Source organism: Homalodisca vitripennis, chromosome 1 (assembly GCF_021130785.1).
Source record: "Homalodisca vitripennis isolate AUS2020 chromosome 1, UT_GWSS_2.1, whole genome shotgun sequence".
Taxonomy (NCBI): domain Eukaryota; kingdom Metazoa; phylum Arthropoda; class Insecta; order Hemiptera; family Cicadellidae; genus Homalodisca; species Homalodisca vitripennis.
In genome coordinates, this window is record NC_060207.1 from 239,570,866 (window position 1) to 239,586,430 (window position 15,565).

A 15,565-nucleotide genomic window follows, 5' to 3' on the forward strand; every position below is an offset into this window, starting at 1 on the left:
GGCTTCTAAGACCTACCTATATATTCTTGGAAGGGGCATCAAAGCAAAATCTAATGCCGTTTCAAAAATGCATAAAGCCTCATTATTCATTACATCGTAAGTGTAATGATACAAAAATCAGAACTTCGGTGTTAGGATTGAACTTCAGAAGGGCTAAAATAGATTGATTGTTACTAAATTTTTGTATCATCAAATACTGTGACAAAATTAGAGTTATTTCAAGGTACTTGTAAAAACTGTTAATTCTATTCTTTAGGGCCCTTGTACCGCCCTTATTAAATTTAAATTTAAAATAGATAAAAAGATTATAAAATGTTTTGGTAATTATCACATAACTCGGGAGTGTTTAGAATGTCATTTGAAAGGGACGATGTGCTTATTTTCAGTAGAAACATTAGAGCGATGCCGCGGTGCGGGTGAGTCCTTATATATTAATAATAATATAAATACTCCATAACCTAACCATATAACCTAATACTTATAATATTGAATATTTTACAACACTTTGCAATGATTTATATTAAAATCACCTTTCACTCTAAATTATTAATTGACTGATTAAATGTCAAAGATTAATTAAATACTTGTTCGTGCAGCTAAGTAATTAGTAATTATAAACTGTTTTAGATTGCCAATATTGTAATTTCTCTAATGATCAACGATGAAAACTAACATTCTAAATTGTTTAGTTATCTATAAAATGTAAAACCTTAACTCAAAGACTTATTCTTAATTACTTAATTAACAACAATAATAATTTGAATTTGAATACTGTATATTTAACTTGAATATAAACTTTCGGTTTGTTATTCCGCCTTCTGATTCATTCAGAAAGATTATTGTTTTGTATCATCGAATATAGCGAAATAGGGAAGTGCCTCATGCAAAGTAAATAAATATGTTACGGAATTGACTAATAAGTGTTGCGCAATGATTAAAAAAAAAATATGCTTTATATAAAAAAGTGTATTTTAATTCTTTTTAACTGAAAATCTTTGAAAATCGTAAATATTATACTATATCAAAACTGAAACCAGTGAAGGTCATAGAGATCAAGACGGGGTTTCGAATAACACCTCTCATAACATGGCAACAAAATCTATATTTGGAATATTTTCAAAAAACTTTCCACCAAGAAATGTTTTTAAAACCTGCTAACTTTCCTCCTATACATAATATTTTTACAGGTTATTGAAAGGCGTAATTACTTAATTAATGAGACTTTCCACTACTATAGGTTGTGTCTCTTGATAGCTAAATTGATAAAGTTATGGTAAATCACTTAGTAAATCACTCCACCGAAGCCTAAGGTATCAACTGACACAATACCAGGCAATCTGATTTTAGTGAAATTGGTTGTTAATGACAACACCTAGCTCTAGGTTATCATGGATTCCTGCCAATACAATTAATCAGACATTTATGACCCAAAGACGTTTCTATGTACGTCCAATGTACTAATGTGCACAATCAATATTAGTAATAATTCTAAGATAGCGTTGTATGTATATTGTATCTGAAGATTAAACAATCTGAGTAATCAACTTTTATCTGTAATTACAAAGTAAATACAGATTTGGAAGGAATTGTCATTTAAATAATTGATTATAGTCTATAATTATTATAGAATGTCTTTACGGATCTGCCTTTATATCTCAGCATGACCTTCACACTACACCAAGTTCCTTAGTAGAGACATTTCATTAGAATAGTTCCAGAGTTGCTCTGAATGGAGAGAGTCATCTAGTATGAGGAAAGTGAAGGTTTTTTAGCCTTTTTGAACAGCAATCTTACATTCCCCTTTCCATGTTACTCATGCTCTCTAGCATTCCTTGGACTGGTTGTAGAGTTTTAAGAGAATGGAACATTTATCACCATATAAAACTTCAGTTAATTTAGTAACTGGTACTATCAGTGTATTTAAAGCTAAAATGCAGATGGTAAGAGTCTCTTGACGGATTACTCGTGACAAAGCAAATCTGAATTGTACTATAAGGCTTATTTTCAACCTTGAGTGATTGAATCGTGTGCCCAATTATTAATATGCTATTAATAAGTTACTAATAGAAAAAACATGCAGAACTTTTAGAACCTACATCATCTACGAGGTGATTTTTCTCGAAATGACCGCAATTATCAGGAGCAGTACTTTCCTAGGATGTCAGGAGGAAATAGGAGAAGTTTCTCTTATTTAGGGAATACTACAAATATCCACCCAAAGGTTTCAAAGAGAGCTTGTGCTCTCAATTTTTATGAAAGTATTGTATTTGGAATGTATTAGTACAAATTAAACCAAGCTTTAATTACAATACAAATATTTAAATTTCTTTGTTTAAAGTCTGTTATTGATGAAAGTTTAAAAGGACAATATTATTTCGGACATTTAGAATCGTAGCCTAATATATTATAGAATGTATAACACTATTTTCCGGGATTGAACTCTATCCTTGGGGAGAAGTCAACTAGTACATATAAATATGCCAGCACAGGCAAAAGTGCACATAGATTACACAAAACATTACTTTTACTTGACTTCTCGTGATCAAGACTTTAATCCTGTGCAGTGACAAAGCCTCGGGTCATTTTCTCCTATCATCAGTTTTAGTGTATATTTTCTTTTCTATCTCCTTTGTTGTCTTTTATTAGAGTCTGTCCATTGCCTCACGTTGTAGCTTTTAAATGCATATATGTACTGACTGCCTTCTAATTTTTGAAATTGGCTGTTATAAATTTAACACATAACAATGGAAAATATCAAAAAACCTAATTTATTTTTAAAAGTATTGATTTTTTTGAATAGATTCCTACACTATATTATTTTAAATAATAATTAAAAAATTAACTTCTTATTCTTACATTATATCTCTTAGCGATTTTATTTATAAAAATAAGTGTATCTGAATGCGTGAATTAGTAAAGACATTTGTAATTATTAAACTTATTTATTTATTACTATCTACTCGTATATGTTTATTGATGCTAAGCTGCCGTAATCAGGCTTACTATAGAATATATAGAGCAGGATTAGAAGCGATCGGATTACTATCGCAAATGTGTAATTAGATTTTGAGCTTGGATTACATGTAATCAGTTTAACGTAATATCATCCTCGTGTACTTTTTATAAGGATTAGAAAGTGGACAACTAAATTGATCTTACAAAGGAACGAATCTATACATTACGAATCTTTATATCTATGATTTTATATTATTGAGTGACCTTTACGAACGTCTTACAAGATGTTGTTCTAGAAAAACGTTACGGAAAAAATGAAAAGGTATACTCCAAAGTAATTAATCAGGTAAATCTAATTATTTTACCTATATTTTTTAATATTCAGCAATAAAGTCAAGGAGGCATGAAAATTATGAAAAGTAAAATACAGCAAAATTATTGTTTATAATACTATTTGTTTAATTTAATTATATATCTTAGTAAACAATACGATATTGTTATATTTCGTACAGTACTATGAACAATAATTTTTCATTAATTGGGAGATGAATTAAATCGTATACTAACGGTATTTCCAATTAATGATAATAACCCTTTTGCTACAGTAATAGATCCCTCTCGCTGCTTCTTGTGAGGGAGGTTGAGGTTGTAAATGTCATAAAAATTCAAAAACAAATAAATAATACAGTCGTGATGATGAGCCTTCAATATCTAAGAATTAAAAACCAGGACAAATTTTCAAGATGGTTGAACATTAAAGATGTCATTTCTGTATTTCGTAAAACAACAGACTATTACACATACTATATTTAACCCACTAAGTAAATGTTGTTTGCCAATAGCTGTAAACAGGTTTGGGAAATATATGACTTTGTTAATACCATGGTTTATAAAAAATCAGAAACATTGTTGAAATTTAATGTTAATATATGGTATTAAAACACTTCCAGTGGGTGTGTTAGTCACTTAGACCTGAGTTAGTTATGAAGAGGGCCTGATCAGATTAATGTATCTAAACTTCACTGAAGTTGAAAAGGCAAAGTACTTTTGTTTGTTTTCAGACAAATCTAGTTAACATGTAAACAAGAGTTGATAAACTTTAGGCAACCTCTATAATAGGGATTACGCGGGAACTCGAAGTGTACCATGCCATGTTACATGTCATGTGACGTTAGGTGTTTATGAATGAATGCGAGTCTGAGTTACAAAAGTTCATATTAATTAAAAAACGAGGTGTACATTTTTTATATGTATTTATTTTGAAACAACTAACATAAAATAAAAGGGTAAGAATTTAGTAGTTTCATCAATTTGGATTTTATTGGATAAAGCATAGTCTTTACGTAATTATTTCGAATATATTGCAAAAATAGCCTAAATCTTAGAAAATATACTATAACTTAGGGATTTAATAAATTCGACATTAAACGACGCGTGTAGCTACGCTAATTTTTCTACTTTTCTGAAATATTACCATAACAACAGTGAGTGTTATTGTTGTAAATAATGTTTTGCAAGTCAAATATATAAACTAAAAATGAATGCTTGGTTTGCAATTTTGAGATTACGGCCTCATGAGAAATCTACCAAATTCTCCTAGTGTTTATTTATTTTTACAAACTTGTATCCATAGACGAAATAAAACTATCAATAGGTTTTTTGTAAATTTGGTGACTAACTATATATTATCATAAATTAGTTTCAGCGTGACGTGTTCCTTTTCTTAAAAATGTTTAAATATTGTGGTAAAATGAACTGAAAATAGAATATAAGAACATAATAGTAATAGAATATACAAATTCAGACTAAAAATGATTTGATTAATTCTTCAAACTGCGATAACTCCAACACTACAGTGTTCTTAGAAACACTGAAAATGGTCGATAAATATATTGAGTTTGTGCGTTTAATATAAATTAATACAGTTACTTTTAAATTTTGGTTAAAGTTTTTGAACGAATCATTTCTATAGTGAGGAATACATTGTATTAAAATAAGAATAATACATTTAATTTCTTCATCAGTATCAATTAATAATAATTATGGAACCTTAATTTTCTTGGCAATTTGTTGTAATGACTTAGTATCTATTAGACTAGGAGGGGAGTTTATTATGTCAGTAGTTAAAAAAACCTGCAAAAAATATCTACCAAAAAGTATAGACTAAAGAAATTTGACACATATAAATCTTTCACCTCTACCAATTTTCACAAATATTACATTACGGTGAGTGAACGTTCACTATTTTACGAGTTTTTTAAAATTACATTTTTGCAATCAAAATATTTGCTAATGTGCTTTCTACACAATAAAACAATTTTATCGAAATAATCAAAACATATTTGAGACATTCTAAACACATAAGTCAGGTAAATATACTTATCAAACTTCTTCAAAATCGTACCATTGGCGTTATAAATATCTTGGATAAGTCAATGAAGGCTGGACAGATATACGCACAAAATAATATTTTTACCATGGTAATACATTTATCTATATTATAAAATTGTGAGTCAATAGTAATCATTAAAAGTATTAGTAGTCAGTAAACTGGCTCTGCGTGGGAATATATGAAATTAAGTCTTATAAACAGTATGATGAAAACTACAATAATCGTATGCTGCAAGTATGACCTACAATTAACAAAACAATTAATCAAAACTGGTCTTGGAGCAAGCAACAATAATCTATACATAAGTTTGTTTGGCGGTGTACAGAACATTATTGCCAGCTGTTACAGTATCTAATGGTGCCGCTAAATGGATCTTACAAATAACTAAGTACTGTTGTTTACATTCAGTGATTCTTGTTTCAGTAAATTTTTCGGTTACTTCATATATACAACACATTTTGATTCCCCAAAACTAGTTCAGAACTTAACAATGTTCTAATTATAAATATTTAAAAAGTGGGTAGTAGCCTCTTTTAATTATAAATGAATATCTAATTTGTTGCAGAAAAGTAATTTTCAATCTATCCCAAAACTTAAACTATTTCATTGTTATGGAAAGTGGATGAGAACATTGTTAAATACAGTAAGCTCTCTTATTTCTTTTTGACAATTATAGAAGACATGTGTTTGTTGTTGATGATTATAGCAAACACATGGCGTTTTTATACCAAACTTCTTCAACAACCTATATTATTAGTTTTTTACTCTAAAATATAGTCAATTGACTATCACACTCTTAGCTTACACTTACTACTGCACTACATAGTGTATTAGACTATGTGCCAAAGTGTCAACCAATGTTTCTTTTATTTTATTAATATTATACAGGGTTACTTTAAGTCCTGATATGTCTGGGTGTATATCAAAATAACTGCCATATCGATTTAAAAACTTCACCATACCTATTAAAAGACTTTATTAACTTTTTAATAAGGATGGTGAAGATTTTACATCGATATCTCAATCCGTTTGGAATGCATCCAGGTGTGTCAGGACTTAATTTAGAGTGTATAAAATATTAAATATTTAAAAATATGTAAAATATTACATATTTTATACACTCATGCATCTAAAAACGGTTTTTAGCTAAATATAAAACCAATATTTCAGTGTTGAAAGAAACGTTTGTACGGTTATTTATTGAATGTTTAAGGCTAAAATATACAGTGTATTGTTCCATATAACCCTTTATATGTACAAACAGAGGCTGTGTTGTTTGTGTGTCTGTACTGATCCAGGTTTGTATGGTCCCTGCAGTTGAATATGCCTCTGTACTGTAAAACATCTGTTTCCTTTTTCCAATATAATCTATTTTTTGTTTAATTCATTTATCAGTTATTGAAAGTACTCTGTTATCTGTTATTTTACAAAAAATTATTTGAGGACAAAGACATAACATAATTGCATATTGCATAATTGACATAGTTATTTAAGTAATATTTCCATGACTGATACAGAGTAGATGATGTATTTGTTTACTAATTAAAATATATGAAAATAAAAATTGCTTTTTAGTAACTGTTTTTAATAGGGATATGGTACAAGTTTTAAAAAGGTACAAACTCATATATCTTGATCAGGACCATCGAGCGTATGAAGTTAAAGTGAAAAACCTCTAGCACTCAGTAATGTGAAAGTTTGAGATTATACATTATATAAACAATATGCAACATACATTAGGTGTATAGAAGCTGCAGCCCTCTAAATTCTAAGACCCGGAGTCTATATTTCTAAGATCTTCCATCAATTAAATAAGCCTACTGTTTTCAGAATCTCCCTGTCACCAGAACAACTTGTCCTCTATACAGGGTGTATATAATGGTCTGGAAACACCCCAAAATAATCCTTAAATAATTTAAATATAAATTTGAAACCTCTTACAATCGAGGTAGAGATTTGGCATCTACTTTTTGGAACAATGTTATGTTATGTCAACACCAACGGACGTCCTGCCGAGGTATCGGTGAAAGTATTCTTAATGGAAGCCTAAACCTTGCGATACATAATTTTAAAGGTCATAGCTAACTGAATTGAAATGCCACAAACCGCATCTCCAAGAATTACTTCTATCAGAAAATAAGAGCATTTTTAGTATGAGAAAAATTTACTGATGTTCAACAATGTACTTATTAACATGGTTCTTGTTCTTGCCACAAATATGTGTTTACAGCTAATGTTTTAAAGCATTTTTAAATGTTCACTTACAATAAAATAAACAATTTATTTTTTAAGCTGGTTTCATTATACAATTTACCATTTTTATTACAATGAAAAAAACTTATGAGTCACTTCTCTGAATTACTTATGAATCTGGTACTTGGTGTTTTCCCAGTCAGTCAGGAAGGATAAAAGAGACAAAGGTCACTAGCCATAAAACATTATTGTGTTATTAATCATCTGGTCTACAGTTTTCAGTTTGTTGAGCATGAGCTTTCACTAGACAGGTCTAAGCTTGGAATTACAAATGGACACAGGTCATATCATCCTGTCGAGTTAAATCAGTGTCTCTGAAGTCATTGCTGTCAACAAGTTTAATCTAATTACAAGTAGTTCAGTTTTTTATTTGGCTTTGTTAATGGAATTGTCTGAAAGAGAACGAATTACTCAGTGATGATGCGAGGATATGGCGATCGTCAAGATCCTTATCGGGAAGATTGGTTAATTTGTTTAATGACTCTGTTCCCAAAAAAGGAATCCCATATAGTGGTTCAACAATACAAAACTATTGAGCGTTTTGAAATGACAGGGAGTGTACGTAAATCGGCCAAAGTCGGGTAGGATACAATCTGCAACAGATGAAGAACATGCACTAGATGTTTTGCAAACATTTATGAAGAACCCACATCACAACGCTCAGAAAAGCTGCCACAGCAACATGAATTGCCACCCTATGTCTGTGAGTAAGTTTTTGAAAATTTATAAATTAACAAACCATTTAAAGTCATTTAGTCAACATTAAGTGAGATGATTAGACAGAAGAGTTGATTTTGTGAACTTGTGATGCGTAAGATTGGGAGATGACAATAGAATTTTTCAGACCAACATTACTATTTTCTGATGAGGCAACTTTTTTCCTAAATGCAATGTTAACAGCGCACAAATGCCGTTACTGGGCGAGTGAAAACCCACATTGGACTTACTGAGATCCCATTCACCAGCAGACGCACAAAAACTGAACGTAATGTGTGGAATTTTTAGGTAACAAAATTGTTGACCCTTTTCATCAACTGAAATTAATGCCGAACTTTACTACAATATTGCTCCAAAATGAAATAATCCCAGCTATTCAAATTGATCAAGAAATACTTTGATAATCGTAAGGTTTCAGCAGGGATGGTGCTCCACCCCATTATGGGAGACAGGTAAGAGAGTATTTGGATTTAAGGTTTCCTCATAAATGGATTTGGCCGAAGAGAGAAATCGAATGGCCTCGCAAGATCTCCGGATTTTGTCACCAATCGATATTTTCCTATGGGGTCATTTAAATCCAATGTTTATAGAAGAAAAAGCCTCATAATTTGGAGACCTAAGAAAACAGGATTATAGAGAGATTGCTTTGAATAACTGAAGAAATGTTAGGCAACTCTGTCGAATCATTTTTCACAAGAATTGTCTAATTTTCAAACCGAGAAAGGAACACAGTTCGAACAATTGCTTTGAGACACCAATGCAGGTAAAACTTTGTTGTAAGACGTTTTCTAACAGCATACATTATTTTTTATTTGGAAAAGAAATCAATATAAAAATATAAATAAAAATAAGAACCAACAAAAAAATAATTAAAAAAAAAAAAAACATTAAAAAAGAATAACATAAAAAGATATAATAAAAAAATAGAACTAATAAGAAACCAAAAGAATAAAAAAAACACAAACAAAACAAAAAAAATAAAAAAAAACACAACCCCCTACACACCAAACAACACACCCCTAACAACCCCCCATTAACACAACACCCCCCACCCACAAACCCCCCCCCTCCCACACAAACCCCCCCACCCCCCCCTCAACCCTCACCATCTCCCCCCACACCCCCCCAAACCACCCACGACCCACACCCGCCCTCACCCACTCCCCCCCTCCACCCCCCAAACCACCCACCCCATCCCTCACCATCACCCCCCCACCAACCAACTACCCCACCCAACACCCCCCCCCCCCCCCCCCCCACCCCCCCCACTAGCTCCACACCCCCCCCCCTAACCCCCCCCGCCATCCCCCACCCCACACCTACCCCCTCCTCCCCCACCCTATAACCCCCCCCACCCCACACCTACCCCACACCAACACCCCCCCACCCCCCACCCCCAACCCCCCCCCAACCCCACCCCCACCCCCTCCCCCCCCCTCCTCTCCCCACCACACCCCCCCCACCCCCCCCCCAGCCCCCCACCACCCCCCTCCCCCCCCCCCATCCACTCTATTAATTACTAAATTACAACCCCCCCCACCCCCCCCCCCACCCCCACCCCCACCAACCCCGCAGCCCCCCCCCACTCCCCCCCCACCCCCCACCCACCCCCCCCCCCCCCCCCCCACACCACCACCCCCACATCCCTCACCCCCCGCGCTGAACACGCGGTAGGGCGGGGGGGGCCCGCGTGGGGGGCGGTCGCGGTGTGGGCGACGTGGGGTAGCATGCATGGGGGTAGCTCTGTACTTATTGGAGGAGAATATTCTCGGCGGCGGTTTATCCGGTGTATCGAAAATTGGTTTTAATTCTAGGCGTTCTACTGAATTATAAACAAAAATCTTCATTAAGCGTCTTTCTATTAGCAAACACACAAATTTGCACCACTTCATTATAATTCACAGTCCCTAGCATACTCCAAACCACCCTCCCAAACCCAACAACAACCAAACCAAAAAAAAAGACAACCAACACACACATAAACAGATTGATACCACACACACGCTCGGGCTGCAACAAGCAAAAAAAAAAAAATACGAAAAAAAAACACCACAAACACTCTCCAAACCAACCCCAAATCCCGACAAACACCCCTGACCACAAATCCCATACCCCCCCCCCCCACCAGCCCCCACCGCTCCGTCATATCCATACTAGTACTGATAATGAAAAACTGGCAAATTTTGTGCTACTAGAACCAGCTTAAATGAAATTTATTTTTTATTATAATTTGAACATTTAAAAAATGCTAAAAAATTAGTATAACACATTTTGTTGGCAAGAACCCTGTTAAAATTACATTGATTGAACATCAGTAAATTTTCAATCTACAAATGCATCTATTTTCATGATAGACTAATTCCTTTGAGAAGCGGTTTGTGGCAATTAAAATTCAGTACGCTATTACATTTTAAAATTATGGTACACAAGTATAGGCTTCCATTAAGAATTCACGAAACCCTCGGCAAGACGTTCCCCCGTTGGTGTGACCATAACAAAACAATGTTCCAAAACGTGAAGATGCCCAATCTCCTATCACGATAGTAAGAGGTTCAAATTATATTAAATTATTAAATGGATATATTTGGGTGTTTCCAGACATAATATACACCCTGTATACTACAGTTGGTCATTCAACTTGAAGTTGTCAAAATATGTTTTTCTTTGATATAACTATTGATCTAATATGCTATAAAATCCTTACATCATGCATCTAAGAATACCTCCAGAGTGAGACAGCTATTTTTTAAAGTAAATAGAGTTAAACACGACTTACAATTATGTTACACGATGTGCACTTATACAGCTGGGCCGAATTCTCTTTAAATTGAAATAATAAGCAAAGTGAGTTATTTTTTTTATTGGGCACACTTCACAAATACATTGTAATTGAGTAAGAATTATTGATTCTTACTCACCATTGGAGCCGTCAGGGGGAACGATGATTAAAATGTTTTATTTGAACATAACTATAATTTTAATTAATCTTCAAACATATTATAGCAATTACATTGCTTCATATATATGTAAATCGACATTTAATTGCAAATTGTTCAACATCTGATTGATATATCTTATTTGAAATCATGAATTTCAATTAGTAATGTAAATATGTCAATATGAAAATAGTAAAATTGTTTAATAAGTAATAAAGCTATTTTACAACAAACTAAGATATATGAAAGTGTTATGAGTACTCCCTGAGTATTTAAAGCCAGGCTAAACCGATTACAAAGCACAATGACATACGAGGCCGGACAGGAAGAGTCGGCAGCGGTACTTCGGATAACAGATAACGGTCATCTGGGAGTCGAGTGCCTGTCAACTACACACCTCACTCGACTGTGAGGTGCTTAACGCAGAAATAAAACGTCCCGCTTACAAGGCTGAATTTAGAACGTTTTAAATTCATTCCGACTTTTACTCTTATAATTGAGAAGACAGAAAAAAACCTTTATTGGTTTATCTTTCAACATAAATATCAGTTTTAAATTTCCATTCATAAGTATAATTTCAATTATAATCATTTTAAAAGCTTTTGGTGTTAGGTAATTAAAAACTCATGCAAAACATGATGCTCTGTTTGTGTTTATTTTAGTATGCTTGTTTGCAGCGTTTTGATTATAGCTGTAAATATACGAGTAAAACAGCATAAGATAAAAATGGATTTATTTTTGAAATATATGTTTTCGTGTTTAGCGAAACATAACTTTGAGTTAGAAGAAAATCAGCAAGGCTCTTTTTTTCATTCTACTAGGAAAAGAACATTTAAAAGATTCAGCAAGAAAATTTGAACCCCCAACTCCTTGTTATTCGATTACATTGTGATATTGAATGTTTTATAAAACTCATTGCTCAGGTGAGGAGTTGGGTTTTAGAGGAAAAACGGCGAGATGAACTTTTATCTAGTCCTTTTTGTTACTGGCTACGAGAGTTTAAATTTTATTCGGAGGCTATAACAAAACAAATATAAATTTATTCGTTTATTGTCTATTTAGACAAAGTAGAACAAAAGATTGTATATTGTGTTCAATAGTAGAAAATGGTAGTTAGGTTGCTGGATCAACGTTAAACACAACAGTACGAGACGGTGGTTGAAAGGATGATTTTTGGAATATAAACAGAGTTGGAAGGTAGTTGGAAACGTTATATAGAATAGAATCTTGAAAATCAAGATGCTGGGGTTTTATGTTTTTATGTCCGGAGATTACTTGAGAAAAAAATAGTGCGTGGACTTTAATTTTTGCACGCAGCTACAAATTTATATATGGAAACTCGTATAAGATATATTTTTCAGGCACTTACAATCTTCCGGTATTTAAAAAACAATTTCATCAGTATACTTTAATTTTGCAATGCACTTTTTATACTCAAAAAAGAGTTTGACGATGCATGTTTTCCATGGGATGTAGCTTAGCGTCATTGAAGTCTATCACTCAATAGCATGCCGAACATTCTCTGTTGCAGCCTAGGAGCTGTGCCAATGCCTATTCTATCAGATTGTTGTCTGTTTGTTCTGAGGATATCTTGAGAATAAATTTAATTTGTATGATATTTCTAAAGTACAACTTTAGCAAAGTCTGTTCACGCGATAAGTGGTATGACATAGTCGTACCTTGGGCTAGAGTGGATGTGAATACATATTTTGTGAGTTTTTTCGACAAAAATGGGAAATATTTTTATAGTCTTGCTACGATAAATTATTTTTGTGAGAATTACTTAGCCTCAAAACCTTAAAACTTTATTGCAGTTTGCTATTAGTATTTAATAAAATTTAAAATACTTTTAGTTATTATTTTTATAAAGTTGAAAGTGCACTTAATTTGATTCGATGAATAAGCATTAATGGCAATAGCTTTCATTTAAATTAAAATCAAGGTAAAAGTGAGTTTGAAACTCAATACTTCTAATCGTAGGCTTCGAAATCTAAACATTTGTTTGCCTTTTCGAAGTGTTAATAGTAATGAAAAAGTATGGTATTAGTATCGATTTGTGTCGATAGTATCGATAGCCTGGTATAAATTTTTCATTAATATAGTATTTTATTATTGAAAAAAATTAATCCTACAGTGTTTTATTTTATTTATCATAGACCCAACTCCAATTTAATTTTATATTATGATTATATTAATGCATTTTCAGTCTGAGAATTGTCACTTTACCAAAATTTATATTTTAGGGATATATTTTAGATAAGTTTTAGATGCAGGTTTAAACACAACCGACAAGGAAAACTGTTTCACAGTCAGCAAGACACAGCAGGGCCGGGAGCCGTGCTCGTTAGCCGACGCCATGTTTAAGAAAACTCTGCCCTGTCCGTTATTTGTTGTTCCTCAGTAAACTTTTCGTTACGTGTAAGGAGTAATGTCCATCCTCTAAAATCACCTTATTAAAACCTTAGTGGAGCGAAACAAACTACATTCTCGTCTCGAAGTAATATTATTAATGACATCTTTCAATCTCCGTAATGTATTTGACTTTAATAAAGATACAACGTTCTTTAATTTTATGACTTTAAACCATATATCACCTTTATAAATGTTTATATAGAGTATTTTATGACTATAATTTAATAAATAATCTGATTACTTACATATTGGAGTAATATATTTATTAATAATTCTGTTTACACTGTTACGTGAAAAAATGCGGTAACAGAAGAATTATGCACAGACCTCTCATGAAGGTCTACTATCAAGATGCAATTGTAAATTTCAGTAACGCAATACATTTTTATATACAGAACAGTTCAACAGCTATAATTCACAAAAAATACATTCAGCACCTTGATATACTACACAATACACTACAATAAGCCATTACATATCTCTGTGTATTAACGTTCAGGACTAAGTATCCAAAAGTATACATACTGTTCGCTACCATTTTTATATATAGAACAGTTCAACAGCTATAATTCACAAAAAATACATTCAGCACCTTGATATACTACACAATACACTACAATAAGCCATTACATATCTCTGTGTATTAACGTTCAGGACTAAGTATCCAAAAGTATACATACTGTTCGCTACCATTTTTATATATAGAACAGTTCAACAGCTATAATTCACAAAAAATACATTCAGCACCATGATATACGACACAATACATTCACAACAAACCATTACATATCTCCATGTATTAACGTTCAGGACTAAGTATATCCAAAATTATACAAACTGTGTGTTACCATTTTTGATACATACTTCAGTGTCTAGTTTGAGCCACATGTATCAAAGCTGAGCTCTTATACAAGTATTTTAATACTAAAGCTTGAATCTCCTGCCTCTGCTTCATAGAACCTGGTAGTAGGTTGAGGCCCTGAAAGTCAGATTGCTGTTTAGTGTTTAGATCGTAGGTTTCTAAATAAGTACACACACTCTATTTTTACACATGTCCTACTATACCAACCCCCAGGTACGACTGGTAAAGTATAAGATTAATACTAAAAAGAGTATATACCTACAGTGTGAGTTAAAAGTATAAATACATTATGTTTAGTTGTTCGTGGGTGAAGATGGACAGATGTAATTCGGGACACCTTTCCATGAAGAATAAATGAACTTTTTAGTCACTGATACATCTCTGTCCATTTCTCCAAAAATAGTATTTGGGCCAGCTCAACATATTTAAATATAAAGTAACCAACCAAAGCCAATTAAATAACAACTCATTTGAAAGATCTAGATAAAAGAAGACGAACAGTGGAAATTAGAGCTTTCTATCTCAACCTATTACAAAATGGCAGCTGGGCCTACGTATAAAACGTAAGCAAAATTCAAGTGCAATTTAAGGCTAAGAAAATATGTTTTTAAAGTTTTAGTCTGCAAATTCCTCGTATCTCGTACACAACGTATCAGACTGCTGGCAATTTCCTTAAGCGCCATAAACTGGACAGATGTATACAAATTACAAAATCAGTCCAACTCGTATCGTTTTCAAAAATAAAACTCCATTTTGACTAAAGGTTATTGTGCGTCTGTTAAGACAAGTTGTGTCAATTACAAAATTTGTGACGGCGGCAATCTAAATATATGAATGAATAGAACGAAGAAAAATTTACAAAGTAATAGCACAGAAACTATTCATATCAACCACCACAAATTAATTAGTTTAAAATCAATTGCTTTATTCCAAAATGGAGAGTATCATGAATTTAATTACAGTCACACTTGTGAAGTTGTAGACAAGACACCTGGGGTGAGCGCCAACAAGGACAAGTCACTCTAAAGCTGACTAATT